This window comes from Acinonyx jubatus, chromosome B2 (assembly GCF_027475565.1).
Source record: "Acinonyx jubatus isolate Ajub_Pintada_27869175 chromosome B2, VMU_Ajub_asm_v1.0, whole genome shotgun sequence".
In the NCBI taxonomy this organism is placed as follows: Eukaryota; Metazoa; Chordata; class Mammalia; order Carnivora; family Felidae; genus Acinonyx; species Acinonyx jubatus.
In genome coordinates this window covers 43,489,892-43,511,323 of record NC_069385.1, presented here as the reverse complement: position 1 = coordinate 43,511,323, position 21,432 = coordinate 43,489,892, and the positions used below count along the sequence as shown (strand labels likewise).

General features: G+C 36.6%; 1 long non-coding RNA gene across 1 annotated transcript in view; it reads left to right on the top strand.

The window, feature by feature from the left end:
- LOC128315533 (uncharacterized) overlaps positions 1-21,432 on the top strand; it is a 332,664-nt gene that overhangs the window by 294,058 nt on the left and 17,174 nt on the right. The window contains exon 4 of the long non-coding RNA XR_008298370.1: positions 16,987-17,084. This is a non-coding gene — a long non-coding RNA (uncharacterized LOC128315533). The remainder of the gene's footprint in view (positions 1-16,986; positions 17,085-21,432) is intronic.

Genomic DNA, 21,432 nt, shown 5'->3' with positions numbered 1-21,432 from the left:
CCTCATTCTCCTCTCGCCAAGTCAACAAACTTATCTGTCTCGTCATCCATCCTCTTTCCTACCCCTTCCTTTCACAGTTGAAAAGATGTCATTGCTCCTATCAAGGGCCAATTTCTTCATTTGTACTCACAGGCTTTAGTATTTCTCATTTTAATTTCAAAACCCCTCCTTTGACCTAACATCCTCTGCTTAACTGTCATCCTGTTTTCTGCTGTTTTTCAAGGCAAAACTATATACCTGACTCCTACTCCTATTTACTCTTCAGTGCACTCCAATTTGGCTTCTTTCCATAGTGTTCCATTGCCACAGTATGGGAGTCATCGATTGCTGTGTTATGAAACATAAAGGGCAGTCTTCTGTCTTTATCTCACCATAATTTTTGACTTTTTAAAAGTATTTAACTCAGTGAACTACTCAGTCATTTTGGAAAAACTTTCCTTTTGGGTCTCCTCTGAAGTGACTTTCTCCTGAAATGACTCTCTCTCCTATCCTCCTACCTAACTGGCAAACTTCTTTCAGTTTCTGTAATTGTGTCCTTTTCCACTTGTCTCCACCTCGAGATGTGTGAGCGTTCCACTCATGGGCTCTTTTCTCTTCCTGTGCTCTCCTTAAGTGGCCTAAGCCATTTGACTATAACCTATAAACTGATAACTCTCACATTTGTGTCTTAAACCCCGATTTCTGTTCTGAGCTGCAGATTCAAATTCAGTCACCAACTTGACATTCTCCCTTGGAGATCTAATAGGCATCCCAAACTAAACTTACCAAAATGTTACTTCACGTCTCCCCCACCCTCAAAATTATATCTGTATGACATTTGCAGTAATAATTGTACAGTATTTTTTTCACAGTATTTCAAGCAGAAACAGGTGATTCTTCCTTGATCATACTTTTTGTTTATCCTCTTCATCCAATCCATCAGTAATTCTTACTGATGGAAACACAGCACTTTTATGTCTGTAATGCCAGTGGTGTCCTCTTAGCTGCGGCCCCTATGTGCAGTATACAAACTGCACAATCATCATTGTTCTATGTACCAAAATATATCTCAAAATAGGTTTCTCTCTTACCTTTACTGCCACCATACTAAGGAAAACGACATAAGTTTTCACCTGGACTGCTTGCTGTGGCTTCCCAGCTGATCCTACTATGTTTTCCTGTATTTTGTTTTACATTCAGCTGTCAGGATGATCTTTTTAAAATGTAAATTACATTATGTTTTCTTCTTCAGTTAAACAATTTAATTTTAAAACTCCTAGTAAACTTCCATATGATTTGGCTCCTGTCTATTGGACTTCATCTTGACCATTGTCTCCTTGCTGGTCCCTTTCCAAGTTCCTTCCTATTTTGGCTTTCTGTTCTTTTTGCCTAAAATATTATTTCCCTCTCAACATGCCTGGATACCTCTTCTCCTTCAATTGTAAGCCCCTAAATCACTTCCTCTGAGAAGTATTTCCTGCCCAATCAATCTAAAGCAGCACCTCCCCCTCTACATAGACTTCTCTGCTACAGAACAATGATGATTCCCTTCATAACATTTCCAAATATCTTGTTGATATAAACATCATGATTTTTTTTTTTTGCTTTATATCTTCTGTCACTGCGTAAGATGCATAAGGATAGGGACGTTATCTTGTCACCTCCTATTCTTAATTTCTAGGATAGCATCTAGGACACCTCCTTACCAAGTATTTATTGAATCAAATATTTGTTAAATGGATAAATGATGCTGTGAGATAGTTGCAAAGGTATTATTGTATCTATTTTTAAATTTAGGCTTAGTGAAATTAGATCACTTGCCCAAGGATATATAACCGGGCCATGATTGACCCAGATTTCCAGAAATCACAACCTATTTCTGTTGGGCTGTATTGGATGATACAATTTCCATAATAGTTCAGGGAAATCATGCTACTTCCTTGTAAAACTATCCAGTATTTGTTTTGCACAGGAAGACGATAGGAAAAAATATCAGAAAAAATGTTACTTTGGACAAATGGCATCATGAAGAAAAATGTAATACCTGCTTTTGATGAAGCATGGCCAGTTATACATGGTACTGACAAAACAGCTCATTTATCTTAGGCTGAGTATCTCTCAGCAGTGGCAAGCTCCATAGGAAATAACCAATAAAGGGATTGATGGGGGATAGCTAAATAACTATATTAAGGTAGGCAACAATTGGCTATGTCATGAGGTTGTGTCGATAGAAATAGGAAAGACAAAGCCATTTGGGGCTGGGACTGAGAGTCAAGTGAACTTAAGAGGACTTGGCAGTTACTCAAGAGCAGCAAATTAGTTATTATAAGCAGAGACATTCCAGAAGCTTGTAAATCCAAGCAGAAAAATCAGAGTTTGGAGTCAAGATTTCCTTGACACTGTGGAGAAAATAAGCCCTGGACTCTTGATAGCTGATTTAGAAATTAAGTGAATCGAATAATTTCAGATATCAACTGAGGCAATGCAAATTAAGTGGATATAAAAGTAACAGTAATAGAAAATAGAGCTGTGACATTTCCTTTGGCAAAGGGATTCTGTCTATTTTGAAAACCTTGGTTTGCATGAGAAGGCAGATAGAACCCCAGGTGTCAAGAGATCCTGATAGATTATAACAGGGATACAAAATTATTCCTTTCAGCCCTAGCTATTAGGAGAAAACAGCACACAGGTTTTGGCAATATCAATATAGTCATTCTAACTTAAAATGAAAACCATCTTTACAGCAAATTTCCTTAATAATGTTTCTTACTTATTCTGTTGTATTAGTAACTGCTTTTATGTAGCAAAAGCAAAATTGTTTGGAAATCATCGATCCCGGTCTTACCACCAATGTTTTAGGATATCTTGGCTATCTGGTAGATTTCTTACCTAACAGCAATTTCCTGAAATTATAAATATAATGTTCTGCAAAATCATATTGCAATTGGCACAAAACCACTTTATTTTTCCAGAGCTTCTCTGCTCCTTTTGTTTGTCTGCGTAAAGGAGACCCTTAACTATTTTTTTACTGCCTATGGTGTTAGTTTTATGTGTCAACTTAATGAAACTCTGGTGTCCAGTTGTATAGTCAAACACTAGTCTTGATGCTGTTGTGAAGGTATTTTGGAGGTGTCATTAACGTTTACAGTTAGCTGACTTTAAGTAAACATTGCCCTCCAAAATGTGGGTGGGCTTCATACAATCAGTTGAAGACCTTAAGAGCAAAAGCTGAGATTTCCCAGAGAAGGAAGAGTTCCACCTTAAGTCTATAACATAGAAATCCTGCTTGAGTTTCCTGTCCACCAGCCTGCCCTGTGGATTTCAGACTTGCTAGTTCCTACAACTGTGTGAGGTGACTCCTTAAAATAAACCTGTGTGTGTGTGTGTGTGTGTGTGTGTGTGTGTGTGTGTGTGTGCGCGCACTCTTGTATTGGTGTTTCTCTGGAGAACTCTGATACACTGCCTGTGTGGATGGATATACTACCCATGTGTGGATCTCACTAGGCACCTGTGTGTCAGCTTGTACTTTTATTTCAGGTATGAATGCATCACAGATTTCTGTAAGGATAAATGTTTTCTCTGTTAGCTTTAATAAGTTTCTTGAGGAGACCTTACGTTTTCTGAGCCTTTGGTGATAATGCTACATTAGATCATTCTCTTTGAGGAATGGTCTTATAGTATATTTTCGGTTTAGGGGTAAAATTGATGACATTGTCTAAGCTGTGCCCAGGCATTTGTGCTTGTTCTTTTCTTACAGACTAATTATCCTCAGTGGCCCTTACTAAAGTATTTCAAAGAACCATAAAGCTTTCCAAGAGTCCTGATGAATGTACAATGCAACAAATCGTGTGTCTAATGAACCCTGGATCATAATGGATAACTCATAAACTTTTACTGTAGGTGGTTTACATGATTTTTGCTTATATTGAAACTTTACCTGCCACTTTCTTTATCTCACACACACAAAGCAAAATATTTTTGTAACTTTCCCCATTGGGCTATCGTTTTACTATCTGAAAAAGCACATCTTCTGCAAATTTAAGGAATTTACTATATGTGGATTCATGCTGATTACTTATGAAAGTCTCATCCCTTGTGGACCCAGTGGTTTCTACTTCACTCTCTGAAGGAACCACTGCTTTTCTCCACATCACTATCTCTTTAAAACTCAGTTCTTCATCTCTGACTAAAACAAACCTCTCTAAATTTCATGTGTGCTTTGAATACATTTTTATTGGTATAGTCTGTTCAATTTTATGACCTCCTTTCGAAAACCCAACAAATAATAATTACTAAGGTAACCACTGAGTACGGAGAGATAAATAGATACAACAAGATCAAATTCTAGTGCTAAAGGATTTTTGGAACTAAATAAATCACATCTATTTGTTTTCAACATTCTTATTTTATGTTTCAGAGTAGTCAGACCTGATTTCTTGCCATGTTTCTTTTCCTTTAGAGATTATGTCTGCTTCAGTATCCATTGAATTTACATTTTTATAAATGCAGCCAGCTCTCTTATTATGAAAGTACGATTCATTGGTTTGTACTTCTTTGGTAGTTTTTGAAATTCTTATAGATAAAGATATCATTAGTGTTTCAACAAGCATCCACATAACAAATTGTCTGATTTAAGAAGCAAGTAAACTGATGATTTTTCAAAGGTGTAAAGAAGATACTTTGTTTTCAAAATCTGGAAAAGTTATGTATTAGTTCAAACATTTGCTGCTAGTGTTAATATTATAAAAGTTAAAGAGAATATTTTAAATATTAAAGGAAAATTTTAAAAGAAGCATTAAGTTAACACTAAGATATATAATACTATAATATATAATACACTAAGTACAATAAATGAATATGTGTATAATTACATGTATGTAACATACATATACTTTATTTATAAAACAGAATTCACCAATGCTGGCTGGTGATTTCACCTGAAAATTAAAATAATGAGTTAAGGTAGGAAAATGATCTATCAGGAACAGGGTTTTTGTACCTTAGTAAAAAAAAAAAAAAAAGAAACATAAGCAAGGGAGAATAGTGGAGAAAATACATTGTGCTTTAATGCACATAACTGAAATGTAGTGGGATGATTCTTATAATGAATGTCAAAATTAATAGGTGCAGTCTGTGTGGGAGAGAATAAAAGAAAAGAAGGGTGGCAGTTTGTGCCAAAAACATTTACTAAGCAATTGAGAGTCCTTTTGAAATATGCAAAAGGAGAAGATAGTTTGAATAAGCCTGTAAGCAAAGAAAAGTGAAGTCCTCCTTAGATGTTCTTTTATTGTGTTTAAATTTGGTGTTGGTTTTGTGGACTATTTTTCCTAAGAGGTGTTTTTTCTGTGTTTCTGCCACTTCTTGGAGCCCTGGAAAAGACTGGTTGGAAGAGTAACACACCATCTATTATTTTCACTATTTGAAAAGAGGCCTATTCAAAAATGGAAGGATTCTGAGACAACTTTGCCACATCGTATCATTTCCAGTGTGTCTCTACCTTTGGCTATTTTAATTAGGGCTGGAGTAAGCTGCTTTAGGCCTTTACCACTTATCTCTGAAATACTCAAATATAGCCCTCCCATAGATTAGTCTCTCCAAATCCTTTAACTCACCTCGTTGATCAGACGGTCTGCCTGCCTTAGCTCGACACTCCTGTATGTCTGAGGTCTTTAGCTTTAATTGCACCTTTTAAAATCCTTCTCATCTTGCAAGCACCCACTAGCTGTATCTTCCCTTTTGACCCTCACTGCAACCCCTATGCTGACTCCCCTCTCTTTTCTCTGATCTCATAGAAATCTTACAGAATTTAATGTCTGTATTACTCATCAGTTGTTAATCTGGGTCTTGAGAAGCAGCAGGCTAAGGAAGCAGGTTGGGAGCCAAGAAACTGAGTATAAAATGTGGAGGTAAGACTGGATAAACAAGCAGAAATCAAACAGACACACAAACATACACATGCACATATGCACTGAAAAGCAGGACACTAAGATCAAAGTATATATAAACCACCAGATCAGCAGGATTTGAAGGAGGCTGTCAGTGTCGCTGTCAAAGGCCAAGGAGAGATTGTCTAGGAAAATCTCAGCTTTTCATATTTCTTTCTAAAGCTAATTTTTAGTGAATTTTAGGCCATTTTTTTTCTGCCACAAAGCACCTGCCACCAGCAGTTTACTTAGTAGGTATTCAATAAATCTTTTTTGAATAAATGAATGAATAAATCTAGAGATTCTTCCCATATATTTACAAAAGAATGCTTATCATTCAGGATATCTGAATGCAAGGCCAATTCAATTCTCTTTGGGATTCTAAGCTTTCTGATTGGCTCATTTAGGGTGGGGGCATTTCTCATTAAATCATGAATATTAGAGCTGGAATAAAATCACATTTCCTTATTCAACCTTTTATTCTACAAATAAAGAATCTTTTAGGGCTGGTGATGAGGGACACATAAATGTACATAACAAACCCCAACCTTAAGTACATTCTTAATGGAAAAAGACTTTCAATGATAAATTAATGTAACCATGGAACGATTCTTGTTTTTTTAAATACAAATCAACAAATAGTCATTAAATACTTTTTCCATATGTATAAAAAGGTACTGTGCCAGGGGCAAGAGTATGAATAAGACGTACAGGAAACCTACCATCAAATAGGTTATCTTCTGATTCCAAAACAAAATGATGGGGGGCTTTATATTTGTTTTCATTGAATTGGATGCTAACCATGAAGGCTTCTAACTTATATCACAAGAAAGGATCAGGAGCTTAATTCTGTCCCTGTGCATGTTATTCTATATTATTTAGGTATATGCTTGTTCTATTCTACTGTTAAACCAAGTGCACCTGGGTTTCTTTTTGCTTAATTTGAATGTGTGTGTCTACACATGCCTGTAGATCTTTTGAATGGCTCCATACACTATGATAGGAATTTTTACTCCTAGTGATTCTGTTTTTCATCACGTCATTTAAAAATAATTCCTGGGGTGCCTGGGTGGCTCAGTCGGTTAAGTGTCTGACTTTAGCTCAGGTCATGATCTTGCGGTTCCTGAGTTCAAGCCCTGCATCCGGCTTTGTGCTGACAGCTCAGAGACTGGAGCCTGCTTCAGATTCTGTATCTCCTTTTCTGTCTCCCCCTACCCCCGCTCATGTTCTGTCTCTCTCTCTCTCTCTCAAATATAAATAAACATTAAAAAACTTTTAAAATAATTATTAAATATTTCAAACATACAAAATGTTTAATAATGATACAATCATCAGCTGCCAACTTAACAAGTAAAGCATTAAGAATACATTAGGATCTTCCTATATGCTTGCTATGGAAGACTGATACAACAACATGGGAATAAATAAAGTCAATCTGCTGCTAAAAGCTATTGTAGTAAAAAGCATCAAACATTATTAAAGCCTAATTTGTCTTACACACTGGGGATATAAAAAGAGTTGATATATGCCCTCTGGCCTCTTTTCATGCATTTTAGTGGGATATACCTGTAGAAAGTCTATTAACAATTCAAGTAAGTGAAATAGGCTTCACATCATGCTTCAGTAATGCTTAGTTGATAATAGTCATCTGCAGAGCTATGTTAAAAAGATTCCACTTCTGACTTAGCCAGAAGGAATACCAAGAGTGACTAGTAACATCTTCCACGGGCACCCCAGGAAGGTGCTGAGGCACTGGTATTGTGTTTGGAGTATTTGTTATTGTCTAAGAGACTGCTAAGTGGTACAGTCATTGAAGTACAAACTCGAATGAGTAGTTATCATGGGAGAGGTGACATTTGAGCTGTCCCTTGGAGAAAGAAGCAGCCTGAATTAACTGAGAATTAATTTCAATTAGAGAACAAGTAAGCAGAGATGAGAAGATGGGAATATGTATGACATTTTAGGGGTTTTAAGCAGATGTATTAGGCTAACGTAGGAAATATAATAGGTAAACTATTTGAAACATAAAGTTAAATAATCTTTCATCTACGTTTGTGCTTAAGTCTCAAGACTGAGAACCAAACAATTACATGGCAGATATTCTCATATTCCAAATTAAGGTGTTAGACCACTTAAGCAAAAATTGTAAATAAGGTATTGAAGAACTCCCACAAACAGCCGTAAAAGAGCTTAAGGAGGCTAATGAGTGTTAGGAGTCAGAATTGTTGAGGCACTCTCAATCTCTCCCCTGCCCTCATGGGGGTAAGGAGGCATACTGCCTTTACTCTTCTTAGTTAGAGGGGCCTTCTGTCAACCAGAGAGCTCAGGATGAGGTTAGACCTACCTCTTGGATGCTATCATTCAGGTTGTGTAGCTTTCAGACATGACTCTTTGTCCTTCTCACCTGTTTGGGTGCTAGAGAAGACGGGAGTTACAAACACTTGAGAAATATAAGGATAAGAGGAGAAGGCTGGATTTGTTTCTCTGAAAGCAGAATAAGAATTGGTTTTATATTTGTTTAACCTGCACTTGCACAATTTGATGGGTATGAAGTTTGTGTAAATGTTTACTAATAACCAGAAAGGAACTAGTTGAGAGATTTCCGGGCTGGCATTCGCTTCGACCTTATCCAAGAAGCCTGGGTGGGTAGGAGAAGAGAGCTCAGCAGAAACAGGTGGATGATGCATGGACAGATTCCCAAGAGCTAAGGGAAGACTGAAGTAGCCATTCTGAGGAACTGCATTCACCTTACAAATAGAAATGCAGCTGTGGAATTACCACTGATGATAAGGAGGGATCTCTGAAGAATACACAGAGCTTCATGTATTCATCAGGATTCTTCAGTACAAAATTAAGCAAACAGAGATTTACTACAAGTTATTTTTATAGCTTGTACAATCTTGGGAGTTCCAATAAACCAGTTTTGTATACTATAAGGCTAGAAATACCAGTAACCAGGAGAAATAACCAACCTCATCACAGAACTGTCTTTTGTATCAAAAGAATTACTGTTGCTGCTCATACAGATTGATGCTTACAATGTCAGACCAAATTCTAGAACCTCTGCTAGAGTTATCCTGAAGAATCAAAGACCTCTACTTGCAAGAAGAGCCCATTTCCTCATTCATGGCCATACCTTTTATTTCTCATGTTCTTTCAGTGGCATAGAATTTAGGACCTATCTAGCACCCTACCTGTAAGCTAATGGTAATGTAGCTGTTAGTATTCTAATCTGGTTATCATAGGAAGGAACTAAAAACAAACAAAATGAACAAACAAACAAACAAACAAAGCCCAAAGAACAATGTTTGGTGCAGGTGCTAAGCCAGTGAAACTCCAGTATCTGATACATACTTTAAGAAAGTTACCTTTAGAAATTTTAACAACCAGAGGAAGCCAATGGCAAATCACAATATGCGTATGTAGTAAGACAAGTAAGCATTTTCTATTATTGATTTCTAATTTAATTACATTTGAACCAGAGAATATACTCTGTATGTTTTTTTTTAAGTGATTTATTTTTGAGAGAGAGATAGTGCAAGCGGGGGAGGGACAGAGAGAGAGCGGGGCAGAGGATCCAAAGTAGATCTGTGCTGACAGCAGAGAGCTGGATGCAGGGCTTGAGCTCAAGAACTGTGAGATCATGACCTGAGCCAAAGTCAGATGCTTAACTGACTGAGCCACTCAGGCACCCCAGCTCTGTATGGTTTTGATCCTTTTACATTTTTCCATATTTGTTTGATGGTCCTATATGTTATTTGGAGTGTTAAAATTTTTACATTTATCATAACTGGTTGGGTTTAAATCTAACACTTTGGTATTTGTTTTCTATTTTCCCCATATCTACCTTTTCTCTTTTTCCCTCTTGTCCTGAACTCTCTTTTGGATTGACTGATTTTTTTTTTTGAATTCTAAATATTTTTGGTATTTCATTTATCTCCACTGTTTGCATCAAGCTATTGCTTTTTGCTTTATTCACTTATTTTTTTAGATATTGCTCTATGGTATACTTCAAGTATTTTGCCTCTTAAATCTAATGTGAGAAACTTGCAACAGCACAGATCCATGTCCTGATGTCGTCCTTTATTTATTTATCCTTTACTTATTTCTACATGTTATAAACACCAAAATACATTGTCATTATTTTTGTTTTAAAGACTAAACTTATATTTTTGTTTAACTTTTTATTTTGAACTAATTTTAAACTTATAGGAATGTTGAGAAAATAGCACAGAGATTTCTTGTATAACCTTCTTTTAGCTTCCCTGAATGTTAACATCTTACTTGATATAAGACATTTTTTTTTTAAGACCAGGAACTTTGCATTGGCATGATACTATTAACTACAGATCTCATTAGAATTTTCCCGGTTTTAGAAGAATTTAAAACAAGGGAAAAAAAAGGCTTTTATTCACCCACATACTGATCATTTTTGTGTTATTTATTTTCATAGATACAAATTTCTACCTGATACTATTTCCTTCTGCTTGAAGGGCTTCCTTTATCATTTCTTATAGTGCAGATCTGTTAGTGATGAAGTCTCTCAGCTTTCATTTGTCTGAAAAGTGGTTTTTTTTTTTATGTTTCGTACCCTTTTAAAGGATATTTTCATTTTATATTGATTTCTAGGTTGACAGATTTTTCATTCATTCCTTTAAAGATGCCATTCTATTGTCTTCTGGCTTTCATGCTTTTGTTTTGTTTTTGTCTTTTGTTTTTTGGTATGAAGTTTACTATTTCCTTGTTTTTCTTATGCAAAGTGTCTTTTTCCTCTGGTTGCTTTAAGAGTTTCTCTTTATCACTAGTTCTCAGCAATTTCTTTCTTTTTTTTCTTTTAAATGTTTACTTATTAATTTTGAGAGAGAGAGAGAGAGGGAACACGACCAGGGAGGAGGCAGAGAGAGGGGGACAGAGGACCCGAAGTGGGCTCTGCACTTGACAACAGATAGACTGATGCGGGGCTTCAACTCACAAACTGCAAGATCATGACCTGAACGGAAGTTGGACATTTAACTGACTGAGACAACCAGGCATCCCTCAGCATTTTATTTTTGATGTGTCTTGTAGTTTCTTTTTATTCATCCCTTGGGGTTGGTTTAGTCTTTTAAATCTGAGAAAATATAGTTTTCATGGAATTTAAAACATTTCAGTCGTTATTTTTCAAATATTTTTTTCTGACATCTTCCTTTTCATTTCTCCTTCTGGGACTTCAAATATCAGTCAGTGATTTTTCCCAGAGGTCACTGAGATTCGGTTTCTTTTTAAAATATTTAGTAACAGCTTTATTTTGGAAATTTTTCTTCATTAAGTCTTCAAGTTCACTGATATTTTTTCTTCAATGTCTAATTGGCTATTAATCCCATTCAATGAGCTTTTCATTTCAGATATTACATTTTTCACATGTAGAAATTCTACACGATTGTTTACATATCTTCCTCTTCTCTCTTGATTTTATTCATGATTTCCTTTTAATTCCATAATCTACTTCCATCATCCATCTTATTTCTGCGTCTGGTTCTACTGACTGCTAGTTGTGGATCTCATTTTCCATATTTTCCTGCCTTTTATTTTCATATCTAGCACTTTTATTAAATGTTGTACTTTGTGATTTTTACATTGCTGAGTGCTGAATTTTTTTAGAGTGGTATATTTTGTTCTGACAGACACTTATGTTGTATGTATATGACTTTAATATACTTAGGCTTAAAAGATAATTTTAGGTTATATTTAGAATGACCTTTGGTCTAAGGATAGTTTATTCCTATTGCTAAGGTATGGATCTTCTGTATCTCATAACTTCATAACTCAGAAGTTAACCACAACCTCTATTCTGGCTGATGAGAACTTGAAGGTCTCCCAGCCCTATGTGTGCTCTGGGAATTGTTCAGTCTATGACTTCCAGTTATTATTTTCTGTCTTGTTAAACTTTATCCTGTGCATGCACAAATTAATATTTAACACTAGACTCAAAGGCAACCCTAAGCAAATTTTTGGAGCCCTTTTTCTGAATATATCCCTCTGTTCTAGAAACGTGCCCTACAATACAGTTCTCTGTCTCCTGAACTTCTAATCTTTGTATCCTCAACTCAGTATGACTAGTTTCTCTGCTTACTCAGAGTTCCTTCGGGAAGAAAGAACATTTATGTTATTCTCTTGTGTTGATCTCAATCTGTATTCCCAGTACAAACATCATCCAATGTCTAAAAATGGTTGTTTCACCTTTTTTTGACCAGTTTTATATTTGTTTATGGTGGAAAGTCTAGCCTAGTTCCAGTGACTGTATGATGAACAGAAGCAGAAGTCTACTGGCTGATTTTATATGGGGAAGTAACATGATATGCTTTGTGTTTTTAAAGTGTCATTCTAGCTTCTGTGTGGAGAATCGACTTTTAAGGATCAGGGTTGATGCAGAGAGATCTTTAGAAGTCTCTTACAATTGTGTAAGAGTGTGATAATTACTATTTGGGTTAACATGTTTTCATCATATTTTGTAAGAAGTGATTGGTTGGTTTTAGGACATATTTGTGAGGTGGTGCTGATAGCTTGGATGTGTTAGGAAGTAGTAGGAGAGGAACTAAGAATGAATTCTCTAACTTCTTAGGGGGCAAATATGGAGCAATTGAGAGAGTGAGGATATATGATTAAGAGTGGGTTTAAGGGAAATAGAAGAGTCAAGAGTTCTGTTTTGAACAGATTAATCCTAGTGAGCCCATCACAAATCCAAAGTAGATATGCAAGTTAGAGATCTTATGGTAAAGGTAGATTCTGAGAACAAAATTTTGGCAAGTAAGGAGTTTACATTTTTGGAAGCTTTGTTATATTGACTTTCATTGTGAATTATCAAGTAGGAGATAGGTGCACTGTGTTTTCCAATGTACTCTCAGACCCTTGTTTCTAAGGAGCATCTTGCGACATGAGTATTCTGTGGAATATATTTTGGAAATTTTGCTCTGGGAAAACAGAAGACAGTGAATGCTTTAAGGAGGGCTACATGGTCAAAAACTTTATAAGGGTTATTTTGGCAGGACTGTGATTTAATGAGAAAGAGGCTGGAGTTCTAGAGAACAGAGGGGAGCCCGTTGATATCAACAGTTAGACATTTGGGGCTGAGGGTCCATCCAGGTGATGGATAACAGTAGGGGTCAAAATGAATGTGTAGATACAAGAGAACATGTGAAGGACAAAGAAACATCAGATAATGACGCTTAGTTTTAAAGCATAGGTAACCCAGATTATGTGATGGCAAGTTTAAATGAAAAAATCTCAATATAAGTGGCATTTAATGAACACTTGTTATATGACTAGATTATATACCTATCATGTATCTGTCTATATTTATATTCCATAGGCTAAGACAGATGAAGTAATTTATCCATCATCACATGTCTAAAGTTGGAATATTAACAAATGGTGTTATAATTAAGATTTTCTTGGGGCGCCTGAGTGGCTCAGTTGGGTAACCATCCAACTTTGGCTGAGGTCATAATCTCACAATTCAGGAGTTTGAGCCCCAAATTGGCACAGAGGCTGCTTCAGATACTCTGTCCTCCTCTCTCTCTCTGCCCCTCACCCACTTGCTCTCCCTCCCTCCCTCTCTGTCTCTCAAAAATAAACATTAAAAATAAAAGATTTTCTGGACTTTACACATGAATTAAAAGAATATGATCAATAAGGAATGTTGACTGTGAGATATATATATAACATCAAAGCCTGCTAGAAGGGGAATTACCTGAAGTAATTTAAGCATGACACTTAAGCATTAAGAAAGTATTTTGCTGGTAAAAATGTATGATAGGTAATATGATATTATATGATATATAGTTATATGTGATATGATATAAATTGATATAAGATAAACTAATAGACTTCAAGTACAACTAAAAGCTCAAGAGACTCATAAATTTTACTTGTAAAAGCTGAGGCTGCTGGCAGTAGACAAACTTTTCAAAACAAAGTGATGGGGCAAATGACGAATACAGAATTAACTGAGATTCATCTTAGTGAACCGTGTATACAATAGTAACAAGACCAAATGATTGAGATACAAGTGCCAAACATAGTAGATACTTTTCTATATTAACTTAACAGATAATCTTTTAGTGAATTGTGCAAAGCACTGTATAAATCACTTTCTTTACGTTATTTTCTATTCCTCACAACAACCTTGTGGATATGGACACATTATGCCCATTTTATCCATGAAGAAACTAGGACTCATCAAAGGTTCATACTCAGTTATCTGCAGAGTTGTAATGGAACTTGGGATTCTGTGACTTTTGTGTTGCTTTATTTCACCAAGAATTTAAAGAAACATTAGCATTTCTCTATATTTTTTGTGATTGTTTTAAAAATCATTCTTCAATATCATATAAATACATCCCTTGTAATTTATTTCAGACTTTTTACAATTCCACTTCCTTTGTGAAGCTTTTCCTGAATAAAAGAGAGATAAAAGATTGTTTTTCCTTACTAAATAGTATACACATACCTTCCAGGGGTGAAGCATAAATGTTCATTCTTGAGCTTTGTATTTACAACATCTTGATTTGTTGTTAAACTATATTTATTCATCTGAATAGTTTTCCTGGTTAAGGAAGGAAACTCCAAATGGAAATTATGAGAGGTTTGAGACCACCTGAAGTCTTTATGGTTATGTACAGTATTAAGCAGAAATGGTGGAATGGTGCTAAATCATTAGATACAGCCTCAGGTTTGGTGAGTTTGCTTTAATGATATAATGAAAGAAGGAAATTAAAAATAAATGAAACTATTTCACAAGTGTTCCTGTAAATAAAAGCAATACAAACACTGATGAGTACAAAAATTCTGAACATAAAATTCTTATGACAGAAGACAAATGAATAAAAAACAAGGAGATGAATTCTGTGTGGAAAGGAGGAGGCTCCCTTATCTTGGAAAAATAATTAAAAACAAGATGTTCAGAAGGAAAGAATAACCTGGAAGCATTACTGTCAGAAAGACCTATGGTAATAGAGAAAAAGAAATTAGAAATGAGGCTGAAATGTGATGGTACACAAGAATGTTATTATGACTTTGTAGCTGCCTATGGAAGCCTCCCATTAGGTAGCAGGAGGGAGCCATGCCTCTTTACAGGGCAGAGACGCAATCACATTTGGAATAATAAATAATACTTCTGTTTGGGGGATCTAATTACCAGAAAATTACAGTCAAAATGGAAGAAGTAAAGAGAAGAGTAATAATAGTGGTTAGGGAACTGTCAGGCTTACTTCTGGAAGAGATGGTTAAAAAAAAACAGCTTGGTGAGGGGTGACTAAGAGGGCTGCAGCGTTCGCAGTCACACACAGCATGTTGACCCTAAGAAAGAGACGTGTCAATTATTTAGCATAGTTATAAGGGCCGTGGTCAGAAGCAACTTAATGAGATCAGGAAAAGGAGGATTGAGGCAACAGTCAGCAGAGCCATTCGAACACTGACTGAGGAGTGTGCTTAGAAACACAGCCTGGGTTGACAGTTGGCAGTTTGAGCTTCTATGATTCTGAACATTTCTGAGGATCTCATGTACTCTTTTCCCCTCTTTAGTCCTTTTCTTCATAGTTTTTTATCCCTCTCACTTGAGCCATAAGTTCTGTGCTCCTTTGTGTCAATACATTTTATGGATCATCGTGGATTCCTGCCCTCTTAAATACACTACCTTTTAAAATTTATGCTTCAGCCTTGAGCTAGCAATCATTTTGCAAGCACTGGAAGCAACCTTTTCCTCACAAATTTACCTTCCTTTCATCTATAGGGATATCCTATTTTTTGGGTGCTATATAATGCATTTCTGTAACCAGAACTTTTCAGTGTTCAAATAAAGGTGTAAAAAAGGCATGACTATTGGTAACTCATTTTAAATATTATGTTATAGCATTCAGTGTTTCCTGGCCACCAAGTTTGTCTTAATGTGAACTTTAAATAGACTTGGTTTTGAGTTTTGAATATAGTGAAATGTGACAAAATATATAAGGAATTCCACAGAAATGTAAATTAGGAGACATTATTCTTTTATTGTGGAAGAGCCGCCTTCTTTTTAAGAGAGTAATGTTTGGGGTGCCGGGGTGGCTCGGTTGAGTATCTGACTTCGGCTCAGGTCATGATCTCGTGGTTCATGAATTTGAGCCCTGCATTGGGCTCTGTGCTGACAGCCCAGAGCCTGGAGCCTGCTTCCGATTCTGTGTCTCCCTCTCTCTCTGCCCCTCCCCACACGCACTCTGTCTTTTTCTGCCTCTCAAAAATAAAGAAAACTAATAAAAAAAAATTTTTTTTAAAGAGAAACATCACAGCGTGCCTGGGTGGCTAAGTTAGTTATGCAGCCAACTCTTGATTTTGGCTCAGGTCATGATCTCATGGCTCGTGGGATTGAGTCCTGCATTGGGCTCCATGCTGATAGTGTGGAACCTGTTTGGGATTCTCTCTCTGCCCATCCCCACTTGTTCATGCATGTACATGCTCCCTCCCTCTTTCCCCTCTCTCAAAATAAATAAAAAATAAACATTAAAAAAAGTAATATTACTTTTAAAGTCCTATCATTTAAGCTTTATAGAGAAGCAACTGGAAGCAAAAATGAAGAGATGCTTTAGAAAAACAAATATCATCATCCTCAGTGGTACACAGAAATAGATCTCAGAGGAAGATGGAAATGAGAGCAATTCAGTCATCAGTACTCAAGGAAGGCTGAAGTACCTTTATGAATGCCTCTGTGGATAGCTTTTCAGTTCCCTTAGGAAGAATGTTCTCTTAATCAAGAATTAAAATATCCCATGTTAAATCCAATCCTATTTTCAAGATGTCTGAAGGGTGACGTGGGAGAATCCATCTCACCACAATAAACAACAAAGAAATATATTTTAATTGCTCTTATGCTTTGGAAAAATATTTAGTTGACATCTAGAAAATTTCTTTCTTCCCTCTTTTCTTCCTCCTTTCTCTCCCTTCCTTTCTCTTTTCTGCTTCAATGAATGTTATTATAAATGATATATTAAATTGTTTTGACCAATTGAAATATTATGGCTTATGTGAGTCATAAGAAAAGTGAGGAGTTGGCCTTTCTTTTGTTCCGAAGATGTGCCTGACACAGATGGTGCCTGTGGCCTCTTCTGCAATTGGAGGTGAGGACTGTGTGTTCACAGTGGTAGCCAGATCTTCCTCCTGATTCTTGTGGTAAGTACCCCTGGGATTTGCCCTTAGGCCTGGTATAATCCTCTGGAGAGGATACTGTGTACCTCTAAGTGCTCCCAGAGCCCGGTTGTAGATAGTACCTGAGAGATAACCAATTGTTCCTGACTTGAGAGAAAAAAATATCCTCTCTAATCTGAGCAGATATTTCTTATCTCTGGATTCCAGTCCAATTCAAAGAAATAAGTAGGTCAAATATGTGTCTTGAAACCTTTGCTCAGTACTGTTTGGTAAAAGAGATCAACACTATTGCCCAGTCCTCACTTACTGTTTTTAGTTTGGAAATAGGAGAAACATTTTGAAACTCTTGACCTACCTGTCTTACTTTGCTAGGGCTGTGATAATGGGAGAAGTGTGGAATTAAAAGGGGCCCACTTACATTCCATACCTACCATGGTTGCACATCTTTCTTAGTGAGTCTCTAAATGAAATGGAAGCCCGGATCTCAAAACAGCACTAGTAAAGAAGGAAACGAGGACTGGTGCCCTGGAGCATACTGTTATCAAGGTGCTGACCTAGGACTTAGATGCCACAGGCCATCAGTTTCCAATCCTCTTTGGTAAAACGAAGTTTAATATATATTGTTCATCATGCAAATATACACATGCACACACAAAAGTGTGTGTATATAAGTATACGTGCACACATATGCATGCATATATAGTTTATTTAGAAAATTGACAACTATAGAAAAACCAGAACGTTGGAAAAATGAACAATATTTCTATAACCCAAAGGTAATTGGAAAATTACTGCTAATACCTTTTTTGGTTTTTCCCCAGGCCTTTACTTAATGGAGTTGTGATTATATTATACTTTGTATCTTTTTTTAAATTTAAAATGATAATGAGCATTTCATGTGCTTCTATAAACTCTTTATAGATATCATTTAAAATATATTTTAAGAGTCCACCGAATGGATAGTAATTCCATAGTTTACTTAATCATTTTCCATATTTGAGGCTTTTGGTTTCTCTCACTCTTTCTAGCTCTTTTTCATTTTTTTTTCATTTTTTCCTTCTTTCCTTCCCCTCTCCTTCTCTCTTCCTTCTCTATTTTTCATTCTCTTTTTAATAGGGACTCTGTGCCAAAACGTTGAGATATGACTGGAATATTAAAAAGACTGACAGTCCTTGCTTCAAGAAAATATTTATATTCAGCAATTTTAGATTTTAGGAAACCTCATGACAAGAAAAAAATAAATAAATATGATGGCAATAACATTACTCCAAAAGAAAACCTTGAATCATATTTACCTATGAGTGTGTATATTTGCACCTGTGAGTTTGTATGTATGTCTGCATGTGCATGTGTATGCAAGTGTGTGTGTGTGTGTGTGTGTGTGTGTGCGCGCGCGCGCACGTGTATGTGTATGTTGTGCATGTGTGTGATATATTGGAAGAATGGGATGTCAACCAGTCAACAAATTAGGCTTCAGATAGAGATGAGTAGCTCCATAAAACAGAATTTGTAAAATGTATTTGCAATTCAGCAGACTTGACAACATGGTCTCATGGTTTTGGATTTAATGTGACAGCTGGTGTAGACATCTTTTTACCCCAGTTTTACTGAAATATAATTGATGTTTAATATTGTATAAGGTATACATGTGATGATTTGATACACATTATATTATGAAATGATTATGGTGTGGACATCTTTTACACTCCAGATGCTCTAATATATTAGTCTATGTGCCTTGGAGAGGAGAGGAAGAGCCATGTGGTTAAACTGAGGGACTCCACTGGTAATTTTTTGATAGCGAGATAATACCCATGAAAATCTGCTGGATAGCCCCACATGGAGCATAACCCAGGAGGGGAGAATTAACTTCCTGGTCATAAGAGGCTACTGAGAAGAAACAGCATCATTGTGAGCACTGGTGATGGAACAAGTGCATGGCCAGTGAAATGCTAAAGGTAGAGGCTTCAGGTGGTGACAGCCCTGAGCTATTTAGAAGCAAACATAAAGTATGATGTGTGGACTTTCAAAAAATATTTTATAAGAGCTAAGAACCAATAAGTTAAGTATTGGGATTCAGATATCAGTGTTACTGTAACCTTTCTGATAGATAGGGAGATTTGAGTCATATGACTAAAATCACAGTAATCAATCTTTGTTCATAATTTTGCCAATTTTTTTCTTAAAGATAGATTTCCAAAGACAACTTACCAGGTTTTTCAGTCTGAGTTGCCCCAAAACTAACTTTCAGAAAGTATTTTTGTACTAGGAGTTTACTTGGAAGCTCCCAGGATGCTCACATGAGGAGCTGGATACAATGAGGTGAGGAAAGAAGAGAAGCCAATAACACATGCTGTAATGACCCCCATTCTGTCATAAGTGACTTACCTATGTGGGCAGGTGGGCTTCATCTTACCAAGGACTCTCTGAAAAATCAGTCCATAGAGACCAGTGAACAGGCTGAGGCATCAGGGCATTGACTAGAATCTCCTTTTATGAAGGTTTTTTAGGCTCATTAACTCCCCCATGCCTCCAGGAAATGCCTCCTTGCAACTGAACAGGATGATAAGAAATGAGACATGGGCACTTGAGGTGTGAAATTGTCAGCAGGATGAAAGTTGTGTATTACCACTGCTAAACCACTCAAGCAAACCAAGGTGTAAGGGATGGGGCATTGGCAGCATCAGCCATACTGGTTTACCACCTCTCTCCATTTCAATGTACTATTCTTGTGACTATGTGCCACATGTTTAGGATGGTCATTCCCTTGCTTTCTGCCATCTAAGAATCACTGGTATCAGAGATAAACTATGCCTCCAAAGCTTTCTCAATCTCTGTGCCACAATTTTTTTTTTTTAATCTTAGAGCAAGCACATGCATGCAGGTTGGGGAGGAGCAGAGAGAGAGAGAGAGAGAGAGAGGGAGAGAGACAGAGAGAGAGAATATCCTAAGCAGATCCCATGCTTAGCTCAGAGCATGATGCACTGTTCCATCCCATGACTGTAGGATCATGACTGAGCCAAAATCAAGATCCAGACACTCAACCAACTGAACCACCTACGTGCCTCCTGTGCCACAGTTCTTTTAAACAACCAAAGCACAGGGGCCATTCTACATTGAGGGCCAGCTGTGATGTTAATGTCTCCTATCAAAGAAGAAATAGTGAGTCAGAAATAGGCTTGAAAAAGGGAAAATAAATGTAGTATCATTGGCAGCCTTCCTCTGACGGTGGCCTAATTGACTTAGTGTTTTGGCCCATACCTTTGAAAATTCTCTTTTGTTTCCACCCCAAATTCAAGTTGTCTGATGTCAGTACCTATTTCTTTATATAGAATTTCTTTCATTTTCCAGCTCTCCCTCATTCCACTTGTAATAAATCAACCAAGAAACATTGTTGACCTTTTCTATGTCTTATCTTTCTTTTTTCTTTCTTAGTTAAGAATTTTGAAGGGGAAAAAAAAAGAAAAATTAAAGTAGTTTACACTTCCTCACCAAAATGTCACACCTCCACACATAAAAATATTGGTCTACCTCCACCACTCCATTAAGAATGTTCTCATCATATCCACCAAATATACATCGGCAAAGCCAAGCATCACTTTGTTTTTATTCTATTTGAACTTACTGATTGCTCTGCTGAGATCAAGACTGTTACATACACCACAATGAACGTCTCCACTTGTACAATCCACAGAACTCAAGGTCAAAAGCTAAATTCATCATCTCTTAAACCAGCCACACCCCTTGGGGCAGCCACATCCTGCCCCAAATTTGCTTCTTCTCTTGTGTGTTTTCTGTTGGTGACCAGTATCATAATCTACCTATAGCCAAAAGAGTTGGAATCATTTTGGACAATTCTCTATCACTTATTTTTTATAGGCAATCAGTCTTACAGTTTTTGCTTCCTAAATAAAATATATTTCTGAGACTACACAATAAATCATAAAGCAATATTTCTTTGACGCTGAACCTGTGTAATCTTTGGAAATTCTGACCTCTCTCAAGATCTTCCTAAACTTTTCCAGGTATTTCCAGTAGTTATCTCATGTTTATTTCAAGAACTTGTCACCCCATTGAGATTCTGTTATTTAGCATCTTTACCTTATATCTTCAGTTGCTTCTGAGATCAACAGTAAATTATGCCACCAGTATCATATTACAGAAGTCCCTAGGGTCCTTGCTGCTGCCTTACAAAAATGTTGCTACTATTACTGATGTTCACATGATTTGCATTAAGGCTGTGGAAACTCAAAACTAAGTGTACTATAAATGCTCATCCCTGACTGTCCAGGACACTGGGAAGATCATGACAGCTAGCCACTGTTGCTGTCCATTGCTGCCTCTGCATGTCTGGTGATTGTTGTACTAGCAT